At 48.4% G+C, this 14,010-nt stretch overlaps 1 protein-coding gene across 1 annotated transcript in view; it reads left to right on the top strand.

Annotated features, from left to right (window-relative positions):
- The first annotated feature begins 2,224 nt into the window (after positions 1–2,224).
- Positions 2,225–14,010, top strand: part of MYZAP (myocardial zonula adherens protein) — a 99,444-nt gene continuing 87,658 nt past the window's right edge. The window contains exon 1 of the mRNA XM_032481117.1: positions 2,225–2,712. The gene's annotated coding sequence lies outside the window, so the exon portion shown is untranslated. The remainder of the gene's footprint in view (positions 2,713–14,010) is intronic.

Genomic DNA, 14,010 nt, shown 5'->3' with positions numbered 1-14,010 from the left:
TCATCATGGTTACCTCCAGGAGAAACATGAAGTTGTGTAAGAAGAAGATCTTACTGTATACTGTACTTCATGGCCTAATAATTACATGGCCATAGGGTGTAAGTGCTGAATACTGATTTAACCAAAACTATGGTAGAGCTCAGTTTGGAGAGTGGAGGAGGGGACGCAGGCAGGGAGAATTAAGAGACCAAAACTTCAGCTTCCACTTGGAAAGCTGATGGATAAGATCTAAAATCTAAACCAAACCCAGACATAGTCTTGTAAGTGTGCTGTTTGAATGTAGAGAGATAAATACCAGAACAAGTAGCCAAAAGGGTTCAAAGCGGTTGTGTCTAGGGAGTGGGAATCTGCATCTAGAAGACGGAGCCGGCAAGTGCTCAATTTTCATTACAAAGCTTGTAGAACCACTGGATTTTAAAATCATGGATATATATAATCTTGGTTTCGTTTTAATAAAATCAATAGCACATAGTTGCAGAATCACTGTTTGAACCCAATTCTGTCTGCAGCCAATCCCAATTTTGCCTCTCAGTAAATACTTCATATTTATTTGCCTTTAAACTCTGATTTTCTTTAGAGTTCGATTTGTGCAGTTGATCCCATGATCCACACGCTGCACGAGCACAAGGTCTGTGGTAACCTCACTGGGATTACTGTAAGTGACAAGGGGAACCTGTTCTGAGGTTGGAGGGACATCTCATGAAGCCCCTGGGCTGGGGACTTGAACCAGGGACTGGGGCACCACAGGGAACCCGGACAGTTCTTTCGCTCCTTTGCTTCTGTGTCCTCCCCTGCCCGTGTCTGCTTGGTTCGTCTGATTCCCAGTTTGCAGGATGGGAAATAGTCACTGAGGCTGCACCTGAGTGGGGCGCTTGGGAGGGGATGAGATAAACCCAGTGTGAGTGCCAAGTTCTAGAAAGCCAGAAAGGAGATCCCAGTGGGAAACTCATGCTCTTTTTAGAGCTCAGAGGGGGTCATGTAATGAATGGGGTTTGGTCCCTGGGCTCAGGCTTCCCCAGATGGCTTGCTGGTGCTGGCATGTCCCTGCAGACTCAGGCTGCCAAGGCCCTGGGTGGGTGGCTGGACTGGGGCTGGGTGGGGGGCGGTAGGGGTATCTTCAGAGAAGTCATTTACTTGTGTTGGAACAAACACAGGGCTTGTGCAGCAGCGAAGACAGCACTGACTCGGGGTCTGAGGCAGGGACCCCAGTCCTGGCTCCTCTTACCAGCTGTGCAGCCACTAGCCCTGTGGGGCCATTGAGAGCTTGAAATGTGCTGCAAGTGTAAAATACACATGGATTTTGAAGACTTAGAATGTCCAAAATACAAAATATCTCATTACTGTTTTACTATTATTAACAGTAACATTAATATTAATGCTGAAATGATAACATTTTTGATATACTGGCTTCAATAGGATATATTATTAAATTTAATTTTACCTGCTTCCTTTTACCTTATAAAAAGGTGACTCTTAGAAAAATTAAACGTTACAAAGATGGCTCACGTTATATTTCTATTGGACGTCACCAGTCTGGACTCTAGACCTGATACACTGCCTTTATTGAAAAGAGCAAAATCACTCAGACTTGGCATCACTCTAGAAAGCTGGAGAGAGCCATTTGTACAATCTCAACGCCTTAGCTTCCACTTAGCATTAATTAAGCATCACCTTGTCTTTCAGGGTCCCAAACCCCGGCGACATCCACACTGCTTGCCCTTGCCACCAACTCTGCCTGTAACAAGCTAGCCCTAACCATAGGAGGCAAGGAGAGGCCAGTGTTCCCGGCAGGAGACCCGTGCACCCTTAGGGGCCTGCAGATGTTTTCAGGGGACCTGCAGGCTGTTCCACTGCTCTGGAAAACTTGACAGAAGGAAGCTCTCCAGCTTCTCACAGACTGCTGCCTCGGCCGACGAGATCAGCATTTCTGGGCTTGGGGCTTCCAGCAGCCCAGCCAGGCAAGGTTGGTGGTCTTGACTGATCAGAAGCTCTAATTAGCAATTGGACATTTGACAAATGAAATGTTGAAAGACAAGTTAATTGTTTGTTATGATGTAACTGGGTAGAAAAAAAAATCTCTCCAAATGTGGTATTCTTAGAGAAAGTTACTGAAAGATGCCCTTGGTGATGGAAAATTTGGGAACCCCTGACAGAAGTCATTGTATTCTCCAGGATCCTGGTTCTTGCATGTTTCGTCTCCACATTTGGTTGGTAAGTGATGGAGTTCTGCTTAACTTTCGCCCAGGGTTGTGTCCCTGGTACGTACCTCCCTGTGAAGTCACAGAATTGTGAGACATGGACGACTTCCGCCGTTTCTCCTCCTGGGACAATGAGCAGCCTGTCATGACTGTCAAAGCCCCACAGCCAACCCTCGTGCTCTTCGTTCAGCCCCGCTTACTCCACATCTTAGGATGTACCAAGCTTGAAATTACCTCATCGCCAAGACCTGAGTGGTAACCACAAATTCCTTAGTTTGTGCTGCAGCTCTGCACGCCACTGTCATCTTCACAGAACCGGCTCTCCGTGCGCATGGAGACCACAGGCACCTGGGCCCTCCCAGGGCACTGACATCCCACTCTCCTTGACCTCCACCTGCATCTCCAGCCCCCACCCTTAGGGAAGGCAGCATTGATCGGGAATTAAGTGCCCGTGCTCGGGGCAGGCTGCCTGGGCTGTGTCTCCACATCTTCCTGACAGCCTGTGAGACTGCCGGTAAGTTACCTCATCTTTCTGGAACTCATTTCCTTATCTGTAAACTGGGATTTATGTGAACACCTACCTCATGGGGAAGGATGCGACATATAATTCTGTATGTGCATATATGTACATGTACTTATGTTGAGATAATAGTGGTAAAGCTTTCTATCACACTTGGTTCATGGATGGTCTCAGCAACTGTTAGCTCTGGTTAGTTACCATCAGCTCTGGTTTTTCACCTGCTTTCTTCCCCTGGCCGTGGGGGCTGCTCAGAGAAAGCCCGAGAATCAGGCCGCTTGTCTCGGGTACAGAGCAACATACATTCCCCGCACTGGACCTCCCCGTGGCTTGGCTACCCGCGTGCTCGTGTGCGCATGTGCGTGCGTGCGTGCGTGTGTGTGTGTGTGTGTGTGTGTGTGTGTGTGTAAAAGTCCTGTCCACAAATGTGTGGATAATGTGTCTTTTTTGGTAACAGCTTTATTGAGATACAATTCACACACCATACAATTTCGCCCTTTAAACTGTACAATTCAGTGGTTATTAGTATATTCACAGAGTGGCACAACCAGCACCACAACCAATTTAGAACACTTTCATGACTTCCCCAATAAACCCCATATCCCCTTTGCAGTCAATCTCCATTTTCCCCAGGCCATGCCAGCCCCAGGCAACCACCAATCTACTTTTCTCCCTCTCTCTCCTTCTTTTTTTTAAACTGAAGTGTGGCTGACATACGACATAATATTAGCTTCAGGTGTACAATGTGATTTGATGTTTGGTGTGTTGCCAGATGATCACAATAAGTCTAGTTAACATCTGTAACCATATGTAGTTACAGAATATTTTTCCTGTGATAAGAACTTTTAAGACTTACTCTCTTAGTAACTTTCAAATATGCAGTGCAGTATTACTAACTCTAGTCACCATGCTGCACATTGCATCCCTATGACCTATTTATTTTGTAACTGGAACTTTGCACCTTTTGACCCCCTTCACCCATTTTGCCCATCCCTGACCCCCTTCCTCTGGCCACCTCCAACCTATTCTCTGTATCTCTGAGCTTGGTTTTTGTTTTGCTTTTTTTAGATTTCATATATGAATGAGATAGTTTGTTTTTCTCTGTCTGACTTTTTTTACTTAATATAATCCTGTCAAGCCCCATCCATGTGGTTGCAAATGGCAAGATTTTATTCTTGTGGCTGAATAATATTCCATTGTGTGTATATATGATATATATTTATCTCATCTTTATTCATTTGTCTGTTGATTGACACTTAGATTGTTTCCATGTCTTGGCTATTGTAAATAATGCTGCATTGAACATGTGGGGTGCAGGTATCTTTTCAAGGTAGTGTTTTCATTTTCTTTGGATCACTACCCAGAAGCGGGATTGCTGGATCATATGGTAGTTCTGTTTTTATTTTTATTTTTTTTTAGGAACCTCCATACTGCTTTCCATAGTGGATGTGCTTTTTTTTTCTCTTTAAATCTGCCTATTCTGGACATTTCAGTTCAACGAGGTCATACAGTGTGTGGTCTTTTGAGACTAGTTTTCTTCAATCAGTGTAATATTTCCAAGATTTATCGATATTGTAGCATGTGTTGGTACTTCATTTCTTTTTATAGCAAAATAGGATTCCATTGTATGAATATACCACAATTTTTTCATTCATTTGTCAGTTGGTGAACATTTGAGTTGTTCCACTTTTTGGCTACTATGAAGAATGCTACTATGAGCATTTGTGTGCACATCTGTGAATGGACGCAGTTTTCATTTCCCTTGAGTATATACTTAGGGGTGGTGTTGCTTGGTCCTATATTAGGCTGATGTTTAACCTTTTTGGGGGAAGTGCCAAACTGTTTTCTGCAGTGGTTGCACCACTTTAGATCCCCATCAGCAGTGTGGGGGTGTTCCAGCTTCTTGCCGACCCTTGCTATTGTCTGTCTTTTTGAGTACAGCCGTTCTAGTGTGTATGATGTGGTGTCTTGCTGTGGTTTTGGTCTGCATTTCCCTGATGACTAGTGATGCCAAGCGGCCTGGCCATTGTTTTATCCATTCTTTGCTTGTTATCTCTTGGATTATCATTGTGGGTGTTCCAGTCATTGCCCACACTTCACAAGGTCCCAATTCCTTTCATCTCCAGAGATCCCTTCTCATCTGCTGTTCTGCAGTGTCTCCATGCACAGGTTCATTCTTCAGCAAATAGTTACTGAGTTCCTTTCATGTGGTACAGGCTGAAGATGGCTGGGAACATGTAACCAAGGTACCACTTCAGTCTGATGACAACACGTCCCCGTGGGAATCCTCTGCTTAAAATGCGTCAGTGACATTTTAAAATTTGGGATCAAATTTAATAGCAAAATTCATGGCAACCAGGGTTCTGAGTACATATGAGTGTTAGGCCCGTCCAGCCACCCTCCCCACCATCTTCCCTGCTTTGCATCTTCCGCTGCCATCCTTGGCTCCAAATGAATCATTCTTTCCTGCATCCCTGTCCCTGTTCTCCACCACCCCTTCTAGACCACAAGCTTCTCCAGGGCAAGGGATGATTCTCATGCATCCTTGCATTTCCCACGGCCCTGGGACCATACTTCGCCACTTGGAAGTTCTCAGTACAATACCACGTGATGCACTTGATACACTGACCGTTGAATGAGTAAATGAGTAAGTGAGTGAATGAAAATTTATCCTTCTGCTGGGCAGTGCAGTTTATTTTAGTTTTCAGTTGGCTGAAGTCGGGATCTGTCCTGATCTAGCCTGAATGATAGGCCAAGCCTGCTGACCGGAGGTGGCTTTATTTGAGGCATGTATTTATAACAAACAGTGATGCTCTAAGGGGTTTTAAGTCATGGCCTGTTCAGATTGGTTTGTACCCTGTAGGAGTTTCAGAAAAATGAAGTAAAGTGACAGAACATAAAGTACCCACAGCCGAATATAAATGTGTTGAACAGAGTCAGGTCTGGGGGCCTGCGTGCAAATTTGCAAGGAAAACTGGAGCGTTACAAGTGTCCAGTCATGGTACCCCTTCCCCCTTGTCCAGGCAGGACAAAGGTCTCTCTCTAGCCAGGACGGGAATGTGTTTCTCTCCTGGGTGGTTTTGTTGAGGGAGAGGATGGGGAGGGGGCAGAAGTGGGCTTCTCATCGGGTATCCGGCCCGGCCTGGCCCTGGGGGAGACAGGATGTGTGCGAGCCAGGCTCCCCAGCCCCTCTCATCAGGCTGTTTCCTATTTTCAGGGGTCTCTGTGGTGGCCCATGTGGGGCGACAGCCGTAAACACATTGTCCTGAAATCTGAGCTGGGGAGGGAGGAAACGCCTGGCATGGATGATACGTCTGTCTGCTTATTTGCCGGGAATGTTGTTTGGGGGAGATAATAAACACTGTGGAGGCAGTGTTCTCAGAGATGTTTGTGAAGATGACGTCCTGTTGAAGAGCTAAGACACTGATGACTTTGGAAGCAGGACGCAGGTCTCACAGCCAGCCTCAGCTCGCCCAGGTCTCTCCCTCAGTTCCTGCCTCCATTTCAAGGTCCTCCCAGTGGTCCATCCTCTGACCACCTCCCCCGCCCCAGCCTCTGGCCTCTTTCCCTTCTTCTTCTCCATGCGCCTCTACATTGCTACGGACCCAAAGCTCCCCCAGGCTGCCCTCTCGTGCTCACAGCTGCTTGCAGCTCTTTCTTCCCCGACTCTTCATCCCCCTCCTGAAACTGAACAATCAGATCTTTGCTAATAAGGCAGTAGAAGAGGCTGCAGGGGACAGCCATCCCTGCTGCTCTCCTTCATCAAGTACTTACCATGTGCCAGGTGTTTTCATGTCATTCATTTCATGCACACAACCTAAAAGGCAGTGATAATGGCCATTTCCCCCATTTTATAGGTTGAGAAACTAGGGACCAGGGAAGGAAGTTGATTACCCTTATAATCAGTAGCACTGGGAATCGAACTCATAGTCTGAAGCTGAGACTCACTCTTACTCAGTATGTTCTGTTTCCTTCCTGCTACCTGCCAGGCACCACGTGAATGCCTGATACAGCAGAGTTGCTTAAGGCAGCCCTACCCTTGAGGAATTCCTGGTTATACAAAGAATGATGAAACTCTGGGAAAAGCACTGCAGCAGCAGCAGTGGAGGGTAGACGCTGGGGAGATGGGGATGGGGTGGGGAGGAGCAGGAGCAAAGGCACTGTGGTGGATGCTGCAGGCTGCTGCCCACACTCTGCCCCCCAACTCCCCCAGCTGCAGGGAGCAGTGGGTGCTAATGGTGCAATGGAATTGCCCTTGGCTGGAGGGAGCTGCCTTTCCCAGTGTTAGGCCCCCTCCCCAGGGAAAGCCTGAATCTAGGGACTGGTCAATAGGTGAGTACCAAGGCCCAGCCCCCAGGTTCAGTTGAGCACAACTCTGAAGGGCCATCCCAGCTGCAGAGGGTCAGCTCCACCAGTCAGCCCCTCCCTCTACCAGTTCGCTTCCATCACTGGAACAGGGATGTATCCAAAGAGCACCCCCAGGACCCTTCTGCACACAAGGCTTCCTCAGAGTGTGTCCCAGGGAGCCCAAGACATGGGAGGCATGGCGGTGTGAAGCTACCTAGCGTGCTCCAGAGAGTCAAAATCGTCCAAGGCCGCCAGGCTGTAGGATGTGGCGGGTGGAGGACGTACCGTGCAGGTGGCTCCTCCTGCAATATGGTCTGAACATCCTTTGACGGACCTCTGTCAACTTTTCTCATTAAAGGAGTCTGCAGCTCTGTCCAGGGCCACAGAGGCCTGACCTGTTCTAAGAGTAAACTGCTGACAGTTTAGAGGAAATGGCCATTTGTAACCCAAATAAATAACAACAAAAAATGTTTGGGAATTTTATCGATGCTTCTGGAATGTCAAAGCTACAGAGCAGCCTTCAGTTACCACGTGGAAGTGAAGCCCCAGGGAGGTGGCGTGACTTCAGGTGAACACAGTGTCGGGGCCACCGCCGGGGCCCAGGGTTCCGGGCCTCTGGTTCGTGGGTCTCTCTGTCTCTCCTCGGTAGGTCTGTACCTCATACCTAAGAACTTACACGTAAGCCCTTGAAGGTTTGCTGAACTTCGTACTCTGACAGGGACTTGTCCACAGGAGGGCAAAACGCCCTTGAACAGCAACGCCGCCGCGCTCCCCCAGGGCTCCAGCAGTCCTCCACAGGGCTCCACAGAGTGAGCCCGCCTTGCTGGTGCCAGGCACATCAAGGCTCGGTGTTGTTCCAGAACCTTCTGCACTTCCCCTGTTCGCTATCAGATCAAATCCAGCTGCTTTTCCTCCAGCCATGGTCAAGATAAATGTGGAAGCCATAGAACATAGTCAGGGCACGCTCTGTGCATCACACGCCTGGTCAGTGTTCAGTGCCGGGTCCACTCACCTTGCTGCCCGGGTTAGATGGGCTGCCCTGCTCCAGGGGAAGGGTTAGCGGGTAAGCTGACTTTTGGTCCAGGCGCTTGTTATGACCATTAACAGCCCTTTGCCTCAGCACATTAGCCTCTGTTAAGTGGATGACTCCAGACCCGTCACCGCATCGGAGACAGCGGTGCTTAGCTTCTGCTGTCCTGTCTCCATCGGTGACTTTGCCCTGTGACCTGCTTCTCAGGGCTGACAATTATTAACCTGCATAATCAGACTCTGTGTGAACTTCTCTTTCCAGATAAGGCACGTTTCTGAAAAGTTGCCTTAGAGCAGGGTCTCCCCAGCTGGGGTTTGTGTTGTGCTGGTTTCCTATGAGCTGGTTTATTAGTTTCCCCTGGGCGGGGAGGGTCTAATGTTCAGTTAAGTTGTGGAAACAGTGATGATTATTTATCTCTGGAAGATGCTCCATCTCCTTTAGGGAGTAAGTCCCATCTTAAATCTGCCCACTTTTGTTTAACCTAGATCTTCCCAATTTCACTTGACTACAGAATCTTTAAAAAAATTTGTTTTGTTGGGGAGGTAATTAGGTTTATTGATTGATGGAGGAACTGGGGGTTGAACCCAGGACCTTGTGCATGCTAAGCATGTGCTCTGCCTCTGAGCTGTACCCTCCCACCTACAGAAACTTTTTAAATGGAACCTTTTAAACTCCTTGAAGGGACTTAACCTCACCTCTTTCTGAGCTCAGTTTCTCTCATCTGTCCTGCTTTTTACAACTGGGCTTTCCTGTCTGGGCGACTCTTCTGGCATCACTGTTCTGTGTCTCCCCAGTGTCCTTCTGTACTCGGGGGTGTGGCCTTGCTCCCTGTTTCTGGTCCTGGTTTGCCTGGGACTAATGAGGTTGCCTGAGATGTGGGACTTCCGGTACCAAAGAGAATCCCAGGCAAGCTGGGACATGTTGGCCATCTCCACTGAACCCTGCTTCCTGTGTGCAGCGCTGCAGCTCCCTGGCAGCCACCCAGGTGTGTCCCACGCCTCTCCTGAGATTCCCTGTTGCTGGGCTCAGCCTGCATTCTAGAATGCACAGCTGTTTAGTTTTCAGCTCCCTGCTCCTGGTTGATGTTCTGTGGCTGAGACCACAAGTAGCTTAAATGCCTACCCTCTCCCTGTCTTTCAGCTAAACTCAGTCTCTTCATCAGCCCCTGAAGCTGGAGTGGGTTCCCCTGCTGCCCCTGTGAGCAGACCCTGTCTGACCCCATCTTATCCACCCCAAATGCACTTGAATAACCACAGCACTGAGGTACCCGCCCTCTCTCTCCCCTCTGTGGGCTCCTGGCTCTGACGGGCACAAGGGTAGCTGAGTGGCTCTCAAGAGGGGTCATGGTGATGTGACCCCAGCTGAGAGAGAGCTGAAGGGGCAGGGGCTCCCCTGACATTTTGTGCAGCAGGTGGAGAGCCAGCGTGTCCAGGGAGGAGAAGCTGCAGCCTCCCAGTGCCTCCATTTACTTCTGCTCTGCCACCAGTTAAGCAAGCGTTAGGGCGTATCACCACACTGCGGATGGAGTGACCAACTCGTCCCCTGCTTTTACTGCTGTCAGTATTTTTCTGTTTCCCCCGGCTTTCCCCGAACCTTTCAATCCCCTTGCTCCAGGGCCTTTTGTGTAGGTCCAAATCAAGAGTCTTTTTTTGCTCCTTAAAGCCCTCACTTATTGGGAGATTGGTGACATTTGCTCTTGAAGGGGAGGGGAGGAGGTGACCTGCAGGGGTCAGACAGAAATAGCCATGTCAGAGGGAGGTTTGGACCAGACATAGATGTTTTTCCAGGTCTGGTGAGGAGTGGATCTCAACAGCACCCCTGTCCAGAAGTGCTGGACTGATTTGAACATGCTGCAGCCCTGGTCGCTGTGGCAAAAAACTGCTTACTTATTAAAAATGGTCTGCTGGATGTCTTTTCTGTGCCAGGCACTGTTACAGATGCTGGGATTAGAGGAATGAACAAAACAGACTAAAACTGCCCTTTTACACCTTGGATCTTCACGGGAGATAGACACAAACCAAATGCAGAAAACTTGGGCTTTTATCTGGAGAGCTGTGAAGCCGCTCAAAGGGTCTGTGCAGAGGAGTGTGGATTTAAAAGGATCTCAGGATCCTCCGTGTTGTGCATGGAATGACTATGGAGGGGCAGGGGCAGAAAGACCAGTTAGGAGGCTGTTTCAAGGATCCAGGGGAGAGGTGATGGTGGCTTACATGTTGCTGATGAAAAGGGTTTAGGTTTTGGACATGCTTTGAAGGTGAAGCCAGATAGGCAAGATGGAGGCTATGAGTCGAAAAGGAGGAATCAAGGATGACTCCAGGGATTTCGGCCTGAGCTACTAAAAGAAAAGAGTCCTCATTAACTGAACTGGGGAGGGCTGTGATGGGAATATGGGAATAGTTTTTTTTTTTTTTTTTTTTTAATGGGGGAGTGGAGAGATCTTGCACAGAAATAGCAGAGCCCCATGTCCTGCATTCTCGGTGGGGCCACACCAGCCCACATGTGTGTGGATTAGAAATGGCCTCTCTTCCTCCAGCGGACACGGCCCAGAGCTGGGGCCACAGCTCATCAAGGGGCACCATCCCTCTTCCAGCCCGAAGCCCTGCTGCTGTGAACAGCCTTCACAACCACATAGGGAGGCCCTGCCCACGGTGACTCCCGGTATATCGGAACGGCCCCTGCAGGCGGGAGGGGGCCAGATGGATACCTGGGGCAGAGTACACTGGACTTAGAGAAATAGCTGTTCACGGCCGGATGTGGTATTTTACCATAAGTTGTATACTTGCCCCCGCAGCTACAGTGAGCGGAAGCCTGCTTGCTTCTGTCACTGGTGTTATAAAGCAGTACTGCTGGTCTTCTTAGGATTAAAAAATAATGAATGCTCTTTTGTTTTGAAGCATTTGATCCTCTTTCATGATATGCTAAGAGCAGGTAAGTTCTGTATATTACTCTCTCTTCATAGAGCAAAACAAATATAGGAAACAATGGCTTCTATTCTTTTCCAGGTGTCTTCACATTAGCGCCAGCGTGGAACACGCGACACACTTGCTTTAAAGAGGTTGCTCCAAACAAAAATAAAGGCGTGTTCCATCCTCTTTCATGCTCAGCATTGCCCCACAAATGACCAGGCAGTTTATGGCTTCCTTTAGAAAGGACTCTGACATACTATAGCCATATAGTTTATATTTTATACTCTCAGTCAAGCCTCGCAGCTGCTCTGAGAGGTGGTACAATTATCTCCCATTTCACAGGAGAGAAGATTAAGGCTTGGAGAGTGGAGATGGCTTGCCCAGGACCCATCAGCTAATGTGTGGCAGAGCCTGAATGCACACTCAGGTTAGTTTGGCTCCAGAGTCCTGTCTGTTAAACAGTGTTCCTCAGACTGACTCCTCTGACGTGAAACCTAGAATGCCCCAATCCCAGGGCCACAGATTTCTGGAATTTGAAAGGAATAAATGTATCTGCCCTAGGCTCCCTTCCCTACCTGATGCCTGAGCTCCGTCTGGTCATCCTTGATGAGATGTCTTCACCCTGGTCCTTGCACAAAGGCTGGGGGATGGCAGAAGGAAAAGTCTCGGAAGCTTACTAGAAAATGAATTTCTGGGTATCATCCCAGGTCCACTGTATCAGAGTGTCCTCAGGTCGGGGCCTAGAAATATATTGTTAGCAAGTCCCCAGGGATCCTAGTGTGCAGCCCAGCTTGGGGACCACTGACAGAGCCACAGTCCAGTGGTGAGGAATGCCCTGCCTGCCTCACAGGTTGGCCGGCCCATCATTTCCACCATGACCCACTGCTTTCCTTTATCTCCTCTCCTTAGCTAGCTCTGGCTAGTAAAGTATTTAGATTGTTTTGAATTCCATCTCCTTGTAGCTTTTACCTGCTGGGCCCCATTCTATATTTTGGGTTACACAAAACAAGTCTAACCACTCTGCCACAGCAACAGCCCTCAAGACCTGAAGTCACCAAACATGCCTCCCCAGCACCAAGTCTTTTCTTCTCTAAGGACAATATTCCAGTTCGGTCACCTGCACGTTTCATTCCTTAGTGTCAGGTTCTTGTAGCATCTGTGTCATAGTCTTCTGAAATCATTTGGATGATGCTTGTTCCAGAACTGAAGGCCATTTTCCCGGGTGTGGTGGGGCCAGCACCACACAGTAAGGACTTTTGCCTTCCTAATTCCAGACCCTGCTTTCCTTTGAAGGCACTTTGACGTTAGATAACATGTTCTGGATCATGGAGGGGTAGCTTCTGTGGATCTACTGTCCCAGCCCAGCTCCACGTGTGCCCTTAGTACATGACGCTGCTGAGCTGCGTCTCCTGTATCCTCTGTTGGTGCCCTTGTTGACTTTGGACCCAAGGTGAAGACCATAGATTAACTCCTGCTGGATTCCGTCTTGTCTGATTTTGCTCCTTGCTCCAGCCTCTTGAGTTTTGGACTCCTGCCTCTTCTATCAGTAGATGTAGTCACACTGTGGGTTCCAGGGCTGGGTTCAGAGGGGCTCAGCTGCTGTGTCCGTGTGTGTGGGACCCGGGGCCACACAGCGGTTTATGGTTACTGTTGCTCCAGAGATCTTTACTCCAAGCAGCGACATATTACACACCCCTCAGTGTCTGCATCTATGTCTGTATTTTATACGGACAAAGTAGACAGTCTTCTTGGCTGTTTTTTGCCAGCTCTTTGTGTCTGTTTCCCAGCTTTTGTGTGCTCTGATGCTAATAGTCTGTACCTGTGACCTCCAGAGGATTTTTCATGGACATAGTGGCCCCTTGTCCCTGGGGAGTGTCACGAGTGCCTGTGGGCTGTGTACTTCCTCTGCTGTCCACCCCCGTTGCAGGCAGTGACTGACTGGTGCAGGAGGGCAGACGCCCAGCTCTTTTATCTGGAGGCAGGACAAACGCTGAGTGCAGTGTGCACCCCAGAGCTGCCCTGGGATCAGGCTGGATCTGGAACGGTACGAGATGGTACCCTTGCCGACTTCTTCCCCTTCCTGAGGCCCCACTCCCTTCCTGGTTTCTGCTGGGGACCCTTCCTTAATATCCCCTGCACTTGGATCCTTGGTTCAGAATCTGCTTCTGGGAGAAGCTGACCTAAGATGGTGGGTCGCGGCATGAACAGCTGTGTCAGATGTTCTACGTGACTATGTATAAAGATTTCAAGGCTTTTTTATTTAAAAAAAAAGAAAGCTCCAGCAAAATCCTTTTTGTAGAGTAGCTATTTCATTTTGGGTATAGATTCAAATACAGGTATTAATATCTTAATTGGTCCAAATAGGATTTACTGACCAGTCACCACCAATTTCAGTATTTTCAGTATTTTTCGGACCCAAATTCCTGAGTCACTCAAGAAAGCACAGGGATGGCAAAAGGAGATGTTCTTTGTCCTGTGTGCTTGGGAAGGCCCCGAATTCCTTTAGTATTTCTCACCTGACTGACTTCTTCCCTTCTGAGATGAGGAGGATGATGCTTATTTTGACATCGGGTGGAGTCTGCTTCCTCTTAAAGACAGTCACCAGGATGCCTTCCTGAAAAAATAAACACGTAAGATTTCTGCCTTTGCACCTGCAAGTTTCCTACTAAAAGCCCATTTGGCTACTTGGAAGAGCCAGGAGGATGCTCCGATTGCCCAGGTGTCCAGACTTGTCCCTTTATGTTTAATGCACAACAAAGTCCCAGGGCTAAGAAAGGAATCACTCGTTCTTTACCCATTCATTTTCTTTGCTGGTTCTCCTCCTCAGTGCTCTGTGGCACTACTGGTCACCTGCTCACTAGGGTAACCTACGATGCACAAAAATCTTCCAACTTTTGGTTGGTCACTAAGTTTTGTTGATTTTCTGCCTTTCAAATCCATCCCTTCCCTTTCCACCACCACTGGCTCCTCTAGTTCAGAGCCTCTTTATCTCTCATCAGTACTATTTCCATA

This window comes from Camelus ferus, chromosome 6, assembly GCF_009834535.1.
Source record: "Camelus ferus isolate YT-003-E chromosome 6, BCGSAC_Cfer_1.0, whole genome shotgun sequence".
Classification (NCBI taxonomy): domain Eukaryota; kingdom Metazoa; phylum Chordata; class Mammalia; order Artiodactyla; family Camelidae; genus Camelus; species Camelus ferus.
Note: the sequence above shows the minus strand (reverse complement) of the source record. Positions and strands in the feature narration are given on the sequence as shown.